The sequence below is a fragment of the Toxotes jaculatrix genome, chromosome 11 (genome assembly GCF_017976425.1).
Source record: "Toxotes jaculatrix isolate fToxJac2 chromosome 11, fToxJac2.pri, whole genome shotgun sequence".
In the NCBI taxonomy this organism is placed as follows: domain Eukaryota; kingdom Metazoa; phylum Chordata; class Actinopteri; family Toxotidae; genus Toxotes; species Toxotes jaculatrix.
This window is the reverse complement of record NC_054404.1, coordinates 25204679-25219371: the sequence shown is the minus strand read 5'-3', so window position 1 is coordinate 25219371 and position 14693 is coordinate 25204679. Positions and strand designations below refer to the sequence as shown.

The window sequence follows — 14693 nt, the reverse complement described above, 5'->3', positions numbered from 1 at the left end:
CCAGGTGAGGAGACAGTTGGAGAGGCTCAACCAGGGAAAGGCTGCTGGACCTGACGGCATCAGCCAACGGGTGCTGAAGAACTGCTCCAGCCAGCTGTGTGGAGTACTACAGCACCTGTTCAATCAGAGTCTTCACCTGCAGAGGATTCCAGTGCTGTGGAAAACATCCTGCCTGGTCCCGGTGCCAAAGAAGAACCACCCTGTGGCACCGAATGACTACAGGCCTATTGCACTGACCTCTCATGTTATGAAGGTCATGGAGCGGCTGGTGCTGTCACACCTCAGACCCCTGGTGAGCCCATACCAAGACCCACTGCAGTTTGCATATCAGCCCAAGGTGGGAGTTGATGATGCAATAATATACCTGCTGCAGAGGGCTTACTCTTCCCTGGACAGACTGAACACCACAATATGGGTCATGTTCTTTGACTTCTCCTCTGCATTCAACACCATCCAGCCGAGACTGTTGAGTGCTAAATTAGAGAAGATGCAGGTGGAGGCTCCCCTTGTCTCATGGATTGAGGACTACCTGACAGGTCGACCACAGTTTGTGAGGCTGCAGAGCTGTGTGTCTGACCTCCTGACGAGCAACACGGGGGCTCCTCAGGGAACTGTGCTGTCTCCCTTTCTATTCACCACCTACACGGCTGACTTCCAGTACTCTTCTGAGTTATGTCACCTCCAGAAGTACTCGGATGACACAGCCATTGTCGGGTGTGTGGAGGATGAGTACAGGGGCCTTGTGGAGAGTTTTGTCAGGTGGTGTGGGGAGAATCACCTGCAGCTGAACGTGGCCAAGACAAAGGAGATGGTGGTGGACTTTAGTAGGAGTCAGTCCCCGCCCTCTCCTGTCTGTATTAGTGGGAAAGAGGTAGAAATAGTGACTTCCTATAAGTTCCTTGGAGTTCACCTGGACAACAAACTGGAGTGGTCCACAAACACTGATGCTGTCTACAGGAAGGCCATGAGTAGACTTTACTTCCTGAGGAGACTCAGGTCCTTCAGTGTTTGCAGCAGGATGCTCCACATGTTCTACCAGTCTGTAATGGCAAGCACCATCTTCTTTGCTGTGGTGTGCTGGGGTGCTGGCATTAAAGCAAAGGATGCCAACAGACTGGATAAACTCATTAAAAAGCCAGGGTCTGTTGTTGGCTTTAAACTTGCCAACCTGGAGGAGGTGGCGAGGGACAGAATGCGGTCAAAGCTGAGGACAATCATGGACAGTCCCTCCCACCCACTCCATGAAACTGTGAACAATCTGGGAAGCAGCTTCAGCAACAGACTTCTGCTACCAGGGTGCTCTAAGGAACGGTACAGGAAGTCATTCCTGCCATCCGCCATCAGACACTATAACACATCTGTGTCTGTGCTCACAAACCTGGACTAATGCATCTTCTAGGGTGCGCTATAAATATCAGTTACATTATCTGTATATATCTGTTATATATATATTGTATATGTAGACATATATGTACGTGTGGATACATGTGTGTGTGTGTATATATATATATATATATATATATATATATATATATATATATATATATATGTGCAATTGTCTGCTGCTATGTGTGTGTGTGTGTATCTATGTGTATATAAGACCCCCTCCTGTATATATTGCATTTCTTTTACAAATTTATTTTTTCCTTTATAGAGTGTATTTATTGTCTCCTTGTTACTGCTGCTACAAACGAAAACGAATTTCCCCACGGGGATTAATAAAGTATCTCTATCTATCTATATAAACAGTACAGGCATTGTAATGTTGTAGTTTCACCACAAGAGGGAGGTGGTGGTTTGGAGTCACTCCTGGTCAGCAGACGTCATGTGTAAATGTAAAAGACTATATTAGTTATAAGGTTATTTTGTTTGTCCTCATCCCAGTTCAATCACATGACTGGATTTAAAATTTCATTTGGAAATTTACTGTTTTGATGTAAAATAACTTCAGTGTCTCACTATGAGAGACTCCCACTCACTCATTCACTCACTGTCACCACTGAGACAGCAGATAGACTTTGAAGCAGGAAGGTGTTTGGAAAGTTTTTGTTTTGTTTGTGTGTGTGTGTGTGTGTGTGTGTGTGTGTGTGTGTGTGTGTGTGTGTGTGTTTTTGTCCTTTGATGCCTTTGATGTATCAACATTCTACAGCCTGATGTCACAGGCTGCAGTAAGTGGACACACAGCCAGAGACAAGTTCAGAAGTCAAACAGGAGCAGAAACAGTTGGACTGGACAGGACTTGCTCATGATTTAGGAAGAAAGAAGCACTCAGATATTTCTGCACAATTATTGGCAAGGAAGGGAGGAGCTACTGCTGTTACAAGGACAAGAGGAAACTACAGGAAAGTCCAGATCAGCTCCAAGATTTTCAGTAAGTCAGTACATGTTAGTAGTTCATGTCAGTGTCTAGTTTAGAAGTTAATGTTTTGAAATGTTTTGTCCAAATTATATGTTTGTGAAACTGGGACGACAAATAATCATACCCATAAGCCCAGTGGTTTGATTGTGTGCTTATCATTCATGGACAATATTGAGTTGTTTTTTTGTTTTTTTTAATGGTAATCATAATTTTGAGATATTCTCATGGTTGCTCAATGTCTTTGTTTTGGTGTGATGCTCTGTAGTTTGTGTTAAAGGAAAGGATTTCTAGGAAGTCTGTACTGTCTGCAACAAGATCCTTTCTAAAGAAATTCTAATGGAAATGATGGAGCATAAAATCCACAGTCCCTGTCCTGTGGAAAAGTTGACTTCCAGAGTTGAAAAGAAGCAAACATGAGGCTTCAACAGTCTGAGTAGATGAAGTTTCTATCTTCCAGGTATTTTTAGTTCAAAATTCTCCTCTTTGTGTTTCTACACCTAATGTTTCCTTGCAAATCTGTGGTGGAGAGATGGAAACACAGAGAGGAAATTCTGCACTAAAAGACAAACATTTGAAGATACACACTTGATTTTGTTTAACAATGCTGATGAATTTTGGAATTACTATTTGCACAGAAATAGGACTGTGGATTTTGTGGCCTATCATTTCCACAGAAATTGTTTAAAGAAGGGATCTCCTGGCAGCTAGTATGGACAGCAGGAAGAATTAGATCAAACACCAGTGCTTTGAATGTGGAAATGGGAATGTGAGTATATCTTGAAGTGATTTGGGTTTTTTGTGCCTTTATTATGGACAGTAGAGAGATGACAGGAAATCAGGTGGAGGCAGAGGCATCAATGTTTCCAGTGGAAACTGAATTAGGGATGTTGTGGTAGATGTTCAGAAGCTTAAGGTTGTTACAGAGGTGCCCTGAAAAGTAGCATATTATGGGCTTTTTCCATTAGCACATAAGCTGTGATGGCATGCATTTCCATTACAGTCTCACAGGAGTTAGCAGGGTAGCTGTGCCAAATTGCACTGTGTTGGTCCTGCTTGGTAGCAGAGCTAACCATTGCCAACCTATGACATTCTCCTCCCTTTAGCTATGTCTGCAGTCGCTACCCTCCTGTGTGTCTATGCTGTAGACTAGAGAGAAAGCTCTATTCTTAATTCTCTCTGTTTTCAGCTCTCAAGACTTTTGCAGCTTCTACCTGAACCTCTGTGATCTGGGGTTTACTTTCACTCCTCTGTTCCAGTTTGGACTTTCAGATACCAGCCTTATTTCACTGTTTACTGATCATTTTCAGCCACATCACAGCTGTTATGTTACTACTAATGCAAAGCAAACTTTTTGCTGTTTCTTTAAAACTAGGAAAAGGTTGTAAGAAAATGAAATGTGTTTCTCAGTGAGTTAGCATCACTTTATTAGTGGTTCAGATGAACAAATCAGTTTGCTGTGCAGTAAAGTGGAAGAAACACTTGCACTGCTCCAGCACAGCTTTAGTGATAGTGGCTGTTCTTAGACCTTAGACTTAGACTTTTTAATTGTCATTCAACAGATACACCGTCAGTGTATATATTAAACGAAATATCAATACCTTGGCTCACAGTAAGGTGGACATACAAAATACAGAAATAATATATTCACAGAATCTAGAATATAAAATGTAAGATTCTAATACAAGAGTTAAAGTGACAAAAGAAAGAGTAAAGACAGTAAAGTGACATAGTGAGATGCTGATATTGCACTGTCTGAGGTAGCAGCATGTTATAGTCCAGTGTGGGTTCATTGAGGGTGGGTGGAGGGTTATTGCAGACTGTAGATACAGTTTATTTACTGTGTGTGAGTGTTGACCAGTCTTACAGCCAGGGGGATGAAACTGTCTCTGAACCTGGACGTCCTGCTGTGGATGCTGCAGAGCCTCCTACCAGAGGTCAGCATAGAAAACAGTCCATGGTGGGGGTGGGTGGGGTCAGAGGAGATGCGTTGGGTTCTGGCTAGGATGCCCATGCGCCCAGTGTCCTGGAGGGAGGGGAGCGGGGACCCAGTGATTCTTTCCGCTGTATTCACCACTCTCTGCAGAGACTTCCAGTCAGAGGCCTTGCAGGTGTCGGGGAACTGCTATCTCTCTTCACCCCAACTTAATTAATAAGAAGGAATCACTGAACCTCAAATTCTCCAATTTAAAAATACACTTTATTCTTACAAAGTATATATGGGTAATTCAGATGCAGATATCTGGAGACCTGTGACACGCACCCTGTACCTTCTGTCACAGATCTAAAGAAACAGTTCAGAACAACTCATTATATATCGTAAGCAACACCCCCATTGCACACCAAGAATTTGACCCCCTGAGTTCAATTACTTTACAACTGTTTACCAGACCCTTTTACAGTTTATGACACCATTTGCAGGTCAACCTTGCATGACCTAACATAACTAGTCAGACAATCAACAACTTAGCCTTCCTATGACCCCACACAGGCCCCGAACCGGACAGAGATGCAGCTGGTCAGCAGACTCTCAGTGGTGCCTCTATAGAAGGTAGTCAGGATGGGAGGGGGGAGGGAGGCTCTCCTCATCCGGCGCAGGAAGTGTAGGCGCTGCTGTGCCTTTTTCACCAGGGAGGTGGTGTTGAGGGACCAGGTTAGGTTGTCAGAGATTTGCACCCTCAGGTACTTAGTGTTACTGACGACCTCCACCACAGTGTCATTGATGAGGAGTGGTGTATGACTGGGCTGAGATTTCCTGAAGTCAACAATAATCTCCTTTGTCTTGTTCACATCGAGGATCAGGTTGTTGACTTTGCACCAGTCCACCAGGTGTTTCACCTAGTCCCTCTATGCCAGCTCGTCGTCGCCCTGGATGAGGCCCACTACTGTCGTATCATCTGCAAACTTAACAAAGTGATTGGTGTTGTATCTGGGACGACAGTCATGAGTCATCAGGGTGAACAGCAGGGGGCTGAGAACACGGCCCTGGGGGGAACCGATGCTCAGGGAGATGACACTGGAGATGTTGTTATTCACCCATACAGATTGGGCTCTGTTGGTCCCAGCATTCACAGCATGGCTTAATGTGAGTACACCTTCACAATGCTGCACATACATGAACCAAAATATCAGGTGTGTTTGGAGATACAACCACTTTGTTCTTGTGGTTTCACTCGTGTGATTAAAACAGTGTCTTTAGTGAAACCATCAGAGTCGAACCATGTCTGTCCTCTGGTGCTGCACTGTCTCTGTCCATGGTGCTGATTCAGATCCAAAAGACACCTGTTTACTGTCCACAGACCGATGTAAAGCTGAGTGACGAGTATGGCTCCATCTATCTGTAGCTCACATCTAATGTTTGTAAGAACATACATAACTTTTGAAACTGTGCGTGTGAACATGAGCACGTGTCATAGTTGTACTCTAGTTCATAAACAGAAGGCACCACACATCTGCTGTTCACTGGATGTTGAGCTGAGGAGATTGAAAATCTGTGACTGATTAATGTGAAGGAACATTTAGAATTAATGAGCCATTTATTCTGTTTTTCTTACTTTATCCTTATGTTTTGATTTGAGTAACTGAACAAATCCACATACAGCTCAAGTGTTAAAGTGGCTCCAGGATCTTTGTTTGTTCCCAGAGTTCACACTTCTGGGCTTCTGTTATCATTTCCATTCACCTTGTAATGTAGTCAGACAGCTGCTGTGTCTGAAGTCACTGTGAACTCTTTCTGTATTAAACCAGACTATGATCTTTGCTAAACCTCAACCAAGCTCTGTGAGAGCCTGAACATGACCATAAAAAGTGGAATAATGCTGTGGTCACTACAAACAGATGTTATTCTGCAAGATACGATATTTTTTGTGGAAAATAAATTGTCTATAAACACTTTATGGTCAGTATCAATGTAACAAACGCATATTTATGGAAAACTGAACCTGCTGCATTTAGGTTATTTAACATATTTGCTGTTGCAGTTCAGTTGTATAGAAATATAATTTTTCGGAGACAGGGTTGATTTTTATTTCACCTTCTCTCAGGAAAACTGAGATACTGAGCTAACAAGCAGATTTTGCAGATTAAAATGCAATGGTTGCAATGATGTCTATCAAAGAACCAATCATTTACATTTAAATATTTATATATTTAAATAAGTCTACAGTATTGTGGTTTGTTACTTTCCATGTCAGTGTAAAAGCTGGAGGAGTTTTCTGGGTCCCTGCAGCAAACACTGAGGATTACGTCTACATAGTATTATTTCCATATCATCATATGCTAATCCACATTCTTCTCATACACACACACATTATTCTTAGCTATACTCTACTGAGATCATAAGTGTGTCTGGCCACAGTCTGCAGTGTGCATAGTAAATATACAGAATGTAGTATGTGTGTTTGTGTGTTTGTGTGCATGTGCGTATGTGAGAGAAAGAGTAAAAAATAATCCTTTTTGGTTGAGTGCACCTTAGACTGACTGAACCACAATTATGCCTACAATCTACTCCCCTATTTTTGGCAGCATGTCTGTGAGCAGTGGTGGAATGTAACTAAGTATTTGTACTTCGTTACTATATTTAAGTATTTTTTTTACGTATTTGTACTTTACTTAAGTAAAAATAATAATTCATACTTTGTATTTTACTCCATTACATTTCGCAGCAGTTATCTGTACTTTCTACTCCACTACATTTCTACAATTTATGCCGTTACTCGTTACATGTTATGAACATAATTTCCTCAAAATCTTGCATAAAAAAAAAAAACAGACTGATTGCGTTGAGGCGTTGTTTGCCATTGCCAGCCTATCAGGTGGCTCTGTTACCTCCAATGGTGGCAGAGCGCGCATTTGGTAGGAGCACGAGCTAGTGGGCTGGCCTGATTCCGGCGAGAAGAAACGACACGTGACATCAACAGAACCCAGAGCCAACGTCGGCTGAGCGTGAGTCTGAGCCCTCCAGCTCAGAATTAGACAGCCATCTTTGGCCATATTTAGCAGGTGACATAGGCAGAGGCATAAATCAGTATATCTACATTCTTTATCAAATTTGCGGGTGCAGTACGTTAAGAGTGCGGCTTTGGACTTTGGACTGGCCTGAGATCCGAGGGTCGTGGGTTCGATCCCTCGACCAAGCGCAAAAAAACGGATACGGTGGTGGTGAAGGAGACGCGCCTCCCCTGCCTCTGCGACCATGGCTGTGGTGCCCCTGAGCAAGGCACCGATTCTCCCCAGCTCCCCGGGCGCCTCACTAGGCAGCCCCCTGCCCCAGCGTCTCTAGTGCATGGTGCTCATGTGCATAATGCTTGTGTGTGTGTGTTTCGTTCAGTTGGTGTGGATGAAATTCAGAGAATAATTTCCCCAGGAGGGATCAATACAGTAATTTAAAAGAAAGAATAAAAAATATCCCCGGCACTGAGACAACCCATTGCATGAGTACTTTTACTTTAAAAAATACTTTAAAGTAAATTTAAAAGTAAGTACTTAGTACTTTTACTTAAGTAAGATTCTTGATGCAGTACTTCCACTTTCACTTGAGTATATTTTTTGCGGGATAATTGTACTTTTACTTAAGTACTAAGCTTCAGTACTTCCTCCACCACTGGAGAGAAGTGAAGCCAGTGAAGAGGAGGGGAATGGGAGGAGGAAGCAACACAAAGTGTTTGCTGGTCTCTGATGGGATCTTAGCCAGCAGTTTGTCTCTGTGTTATTCTGTCTCTGCACCGTTAAACATTCATACTCAGGTGGACAGTCACAGTGGACACTGTCTAATGTCCAGAGGAAAAAAAAGTTCTTTTATCACATATTAAAGCTGTGTGATGTTCACTGACACTGACCATGTGCAGTTTAAATACATGCGTGCAAGTTTATTTTCCTTAAGACAGAAGATGAGCTGATTAATGCAGGAAACAACATGAGTCAGACTCAAGTATCTGCCTTTATAATTCTAAAAACATGAGCTGAGGACAAAAGGTGAAGACGACAGCGCATATGGAAAATTGGCACATTAAGAAAACATATATTATTTGTGTGAATAACATTAGTGCATATTTTCCACTTTTGATATATGATGGTATTATAAAAATATATATGTCTTTTCAGTCTAAAATCCTTCTAGTGTATCTACAGGAGCTGATCAGTCCCATATATACAGTGGTGTTCCAGTATATGTCAGAGGTCAAAGTGAAGACAGTCTAGTTGGTCTCATTGAATAAAGCCAGTTATCTGTGTGTAAACAAGCGTGACAGCAGATTTATTCCACTTAGTTCTGTCAGAGCCACTGAAGCTGTTTCTTTACTTTTTATTCTTCCCTCGAGCTGCAGTGAGAACATCTACAGAAGAAACATTATTATTATTATTTACTGTCCAACACAGTAAAGTGTAAATGATGGACATTTACTCAACACAACTTTTTATTTCCACTGTCACAGGATAGAAAGAACAAAGAACTTCACTAAGAGCCTTGTTTCATAATTCATTTCCAGCCCACAGTGTTTCTGTCCTCCAGCAAACCTTTGGATGTCAGTGTGTCAAGCTGATGTTGGTGAATCTGAGGCTGTGTTGACTGAGAGAAGAAGCTGTGAGATCTTTTAGACCCTGAGGACTCACTCTGGACTGATTTGATAGATGCTCCACAAATAAAAGTGCTTCTCCACTCAGCTAACTACTACTCCTCATAGGGACTGTCTGCAGGAACTGAAGCTGCTTTTGGTCAAAGAGATATTCATGTGTTCACTGTTCACTCAGGACCATTCAGCTGGGTTGGTGAATTCAGCACCAAGGACAGCAGCAGCTGAACTGTACACAACTACTGACAGATAGGAGTGTGTACAACATTCATGTTAATGTATCTGCTGAAATCCTGTTGGAAGTAGCATAAAGTGGCCTCCAGGCTGATGGCAGTAACCTGCTGCAATTAGCCAATAATGAGCCCATTAGCTTCTATAATGAAGTTCACACATATTATTATTTGCAACACAGGATGAAGACAATTAGTTTTAAAAAAGAAGCATTTGAAGGTTTATGAGAGTTGCTACTTTATTTTTAATCCTGTTGCTGTAGATTTTCCTCAACTCCAAACAATGTGGACTGTGAAGTGAAGCATTAACAAGCTCTCAGTCAGCACCATGGAAAGAGGCAGAGACGACTGCTGTTCTCTCTTCAGTACAAAACAATTAGCACTGTTTACACTTTTTATTTTTCTCATATGGTTCCATTTTTTCAGTGTTACTTCAAATTGATGAAATCACAGTTGTACAGTCATCTCTCTATCATCTCTTATTTCCATCCTATCCTTTTTTCCCCAGATCCCAAGTCCAGTTCTCCTGCACTGCAGCCTCGTCTCCACTGACTCTACTGTTGCAGGGTGTAGACAGATATATTCCTCCTTCTGTCCACATGCTGCAGGTCAGCTGCTACTTTTCACCTGCTAGAGTGGAGCTTCAGTGTGATGGTGTAATGCATTCACACATGGTTCACACTGTAAATGTGTGAACACTGGTCCATTAGTGAATTTGCTGTTGGGATGATCAGAGGGTTTGTAGAGTTATTATGGTTCTTCCTCTTTGCATCATGATTTTCCACAGACTCTTGTCAGTTACAAAACAAGTAGAAAGTCTGAAAGTGCAAACTTTCCATCCATCCAGTATCAGGAGAGAGTTGAGAAAAGATGTGTATTGATTTAAGCTCTGAATCTGACAGCACATTACACAGCTCTCTCTCCACTCTGAGCTGTGACCTCCAGCAGTGGATGATTCACAGTAAAGTTGCAGACACTCTGTGATACTTGTTCTCTGATGCTAATGACTCTTGGAGCTCTACTTTCCTCTGCTGTTGGTCTCTGTCCTGAATAAAGAGCTCCTCTATCTATTTCTGCTGACTCCATCCCAGTGGTTTTCATTGTTTCATCATGTAAAACCCGTGAAAGTTTCCCTCATTTACCTGGTTTTAATAACACGTTGCCTCTGACTGAGAGCCAAGCGACTGTAGAGCAGAGCATCACTTTCTGGTTCAGATCCAGTTTAAAGTGTGTTGGTCTCTGTCACTGGGCCTTTACTCCACAGAGAGAACAGGATCTCATCATTAATGGAAACAATCCTAAATATCCTGGCAGAGAGAGAAGTGAGTCTCCATCTTCTCTTTCCACTTCACTTATTCTCCTTTACAGGAGTTCACTATGCTGTGGACAGAGACACCAGCTGCAGTAACTGTTCATAGAAGAGTTAAAGGAGGAAGAAAGATGATCCACAGCCAGTCAACACAGAATAATGGGATCTTTGAAGGGACTGTTGGTGTCAATGTTCAACCATCTGGAACAACAACAACAAATCAGAAAAAAAAAAACATCCTCTGAGGTGATGGACACTTTACTGTCAACTTTCAAACATGCTGTTTCATTAGCCAGCTGGAAATCAATAAATAATTATTTATCAGTACAAAACAAGATGTGAACACAGAGCCAGTTTCACTTGATAGCCAACATGCTGAAGCTGAGGAAAACTTCAGATGCCTTGGTACAGTTCTGGACTCCCTGGTGAGCTTCTCTGAAAATACAAAAGATGCTCACAGCAACTTTATTTTCGGAGAAAACTCTGTGGCCTCGGTGTTAGTCTGCAGATTTTAGAACTGATGTTGAAAACTACTGTTGAAAGCGTTTTAACTTTTCAACACTGAAAATTATTCAGAATCTCACTGACAAGAAAAACTCTATATACTGAAACATTGACATTGATACAATTGACAGTTTTATTGCTTTATGATGCATCTGCTTCATTGATCTGATGTATTTCCCTGTGAGTCACATTGTACTATAATCTGTGCAGATGTTCCAACTAACATTCAGTATCTTCATCCACAGAAACTCCTCCACTGGCTCACAGAAGACAGAGACAAAGACACTGGACACTGGACACTGATTCACTTCTTCTCCTCAGAGCTGCTGAACTGTACATGGTGTTTAAATCAACTGTCAAACAGCTTTATTTAGCAGACAAATCAGAGCCATAGAGGAGCCGTCTGTAGCAGTGAAGTGACCCTTCAATATCAGTTTGTTAAATCATCAGACAGATGAAAAAAGGCTCCAGCTTTGCTGCTGTCAGGTGGTGAAATGCTTCAAGGTAACTCAGCCTTCCCACAAAATTGGTTTCACATTGCAGAGAGATTCTTATTAAACCAATGTTTAGAAAAATCAACACATAATATTGACACCAGCAGCCCTTTGATAAACAGCTATTATGTCCAATGGAGCCTCCATATTCAATCTGTTCTTCACCAGAAAGAAAATAATTCTTCATCATTCTTTCATCATCTTTTGTCCCAGCAACATAGGTGCAAAGTAGATGTCATTCATTTATCATTCTGCTCTCAGGTGTATAACCACAGATGGTTATTATACAAACAATCAGTTGGCCTCATTCATTGATCCTCTCTGAGGGAGCTACGGCTTTGTTTCCTCCACACACCCTGCACAGTGTATTCCTCTCAAATCAGGAAATGTAAACTGTGTAACTAAGAAGCAGCTGTGAGCGAGGTTACCAGTCCACTGTACATGATGACAATAAAAAAAGAAATAACGCTACTGAATGAACTTATTTCTTCAATATGACAGATGATGCTTGAAAAATATACAGTTGTAAGAAGCAAAGGAAACAAGAGAAGCTTTTACAAAAACAAGGTTCATGCTGCATTTTCACTTTGCACTCATCAAACACACATTCACAGATGACCACATGAATACATGACTTTATGTGTGTACAGGTCTTTGACAGAGGCACAGGTACTGACATAGGTCTGAGATGCTAAGAGAGAGAGAGGTTAGGGCGAGGGAATGCATTATGCCAGAGAGTGTCCTCACAAAGATATAAGTACCAGTATGTGTGTGTGTGTGAGTGTGTTTGTCCTTTGATGCCTTTGATGTATCAACATTCTACAGTCTGATGTCACAGGCTGCAGTAAGTGGACACACAGCCAGAGACAAGTTCAGAAGTCAAACAGGAGCAGAAACAGTTGGACTGGACAGGACTTGCTTATGATTTAGGAAGAAAGAAGCACTCAGATATTTCTGCACAATTATTGACAAGGAAGGGAGGAGCTACTGCTGTTACAAGGACAAGAGGACACTACAGGAAAGTCCAGATCAGCTCCAAGGTTTTCAGTAAGTCAGTACATGTTAGTAGTTCATGTCAGTGTTTAGTTCATTTAGTGAAATGTTTTGTTCAGATGATTTGTTTGTTAACTTGATGTGATATTTAAGCACACAAGAACACGATGTTCAGCCCCAAAAGTGTTTGGGCACACACACAAAAAGTAGCTGTTTTAAATATTTCCATCTTACATCTTACATCTTACAAAATGTTGGACAGGAATGGACCTATAAGTGATCAGACTCAGTAACAGCCTTTATCAGATGATGGATAGTCAGAGAATTCTCATCAGGTGGATAAGGTGATTTTTGATTGCTTCTGGTGCTTGGATTTGTAGAGAAATCGAGATGATTATTGTCTCTATTAAACATTGGATTTGTTAGTGGCGTTTTAGCATGTATAAAGAGGTTTTTTACATGGATTGGTGTTGCTTACGGCCATACCACCCTGGGCACGCCCGATCTCGCCTGATCTCAGAAGATAAGTAGAGTAGGGCCTGGTTAGAACTTGGATGGGACACCACCTGGGAATACTAGGTGCTATAAGCCTTTTATCTCCAGTTTTAATTCAGAATAAACAAAAAATATCATCCCTAAACTAGTGTGGTTCATCTCCATCTTGTGAGGTGGCTTTGTTGATTTGGAGTTATATGTCAACTTTTGCAGTCTGTCCACAAAACGGCAGTGTTGCTCTGCAGAAGCTCTCTGGCGTTGGAGGGGATGCTGGCGTCTTTGAGACAAGAAAAGTGTTCCACGTGGGCCTTTGCTTTCTTTCCCAAGAGACAGCTTGACTAGTGGCATTTCACACAGTGTTCCTTTGTTTTTGGCAGAGCAGTGCATGATGGGTGGATCCAACAAAGTGCGTTTGCCGCACGTCGCAGCCTATTTGCAGCAGTGTTTGTGTCTTTTCAGCCATAAACGTAACAGGCAAAGGGGAGCTGATGCTCAAGGCACTGAAATGTGGGATTGTGTCAGCCAGAGCGCTGTGCCTGGTGACCACCACCCGCTCTCTTCCAACTGCAGCTCATACTTACCTGGCAGGGGAGATACCATGATCAACAAGGTGGTTCACCCAGGGTGAGGCTCAGCCATTGCACTCCGGCTGTGCTGACCCCTGCGAATTCCCCAAATGTAGGAATTTCGACTGCATAATTTCTGGTAGTGGGGGACTGCGTTCGCGCTCTCCCCTGATATGTGCGTGTAGAAGAAAACACAATGTGTCAGGAATGCCCATGTGCTAACCTGTTGAAGACTCTCCATCTCATGAGGTGGCTTTGTTGATTTGGAGTTATATGTCAACTTTTGCAGTCTGTCCACAAAGCGGCATTTACATTTCCTCCACCTGACCAGTTTGACCAACATGAACCAGACCTGACTTGTCTCTGAGAATCAGCTGTCTCACTTCTCTACAGAGCCCCTAAAGTGACTTACTTGAGTCTGACTCATGTTTCTCAAGTTTCCTGCATTAATCAGCTCATCTTCTCTCTTAAGGAAAATAAACTTGTACGCATGTATTTAAACTACACATGGTCAGTGTCAGTGACACATCACACAGCTTTAATATGAGATAAAAGACCTTTTTTTTCCCTTTGGACATTAGACAGTGTCCACTGTGACTGTCCACCTGAGTATGAATGTTTAACGGTGCAGAGACAGAATAACACAGAGACAAACTGCTGGCTAAGATCCCATCAGAGACCAGCAAACACTTTGTGTTGCTTCCTCCTCCCATTCCCCTCCTCTTCACTGGCTTCACTTCACTCCATGTGACAAATCATGGTTGTGGAGCTGAATGAAACGAGTTGGACTTGTCCACATTAGTCCTGCTGTCAGTCCTGAACCAGAGTCTCCAGCTCTTGTGTTCATCAGCAGCGTTCACACTGGGATTTCTTCCTCCGCTCGGCTTCATCTGCAGCGCTTTCTCTTCTGGAAATGAACCGCTGGACACGGAGCTTCGTCGGGAAGAGCATGGAGCTTTTGCAGCTGATTAAAGGACACCATGCTTTACTTCTGGATACACACCATGTGGATCCCCGCCGTCACTTTCCTCTTTGGATTTCAAGGCAACGGATCGTTTCACTCTTTTCATTTCATGTCCTGGCGTTTTCCACTAGGAAACACCGGAGCTGAGAGGGAAATTCCAGCTACCGTGGATGTTTATTGTGCGTGTGTCTGTCTGATGCTGACTCGAGTTGT

General features: G+C 42.4%; 1 non-coding gene and 1 pseudogene across 1 annotated transcript; both read left to right on the top strand.

The window, feature by feature from the left end:
* Positions 1-12927: 12927 nt before the first annotated feature.
* LOC121190127 lies at positions 12928-13046 on the top strand (annotated as a pseudogene).
* Positions 13047-13523: 477 nt separating this feature from the next.
* LOC121190128 lies at positions 13524-13687 on the top strand. The gene has a single exon (XR_005894926.1). It is a non-coding gene; the product is annotated as a U1 spliceosomal RNA (small nuclear RNA).
* The last annotated feature ends 1006 nt before the right edge of the window (positions 13688-14693 follow it).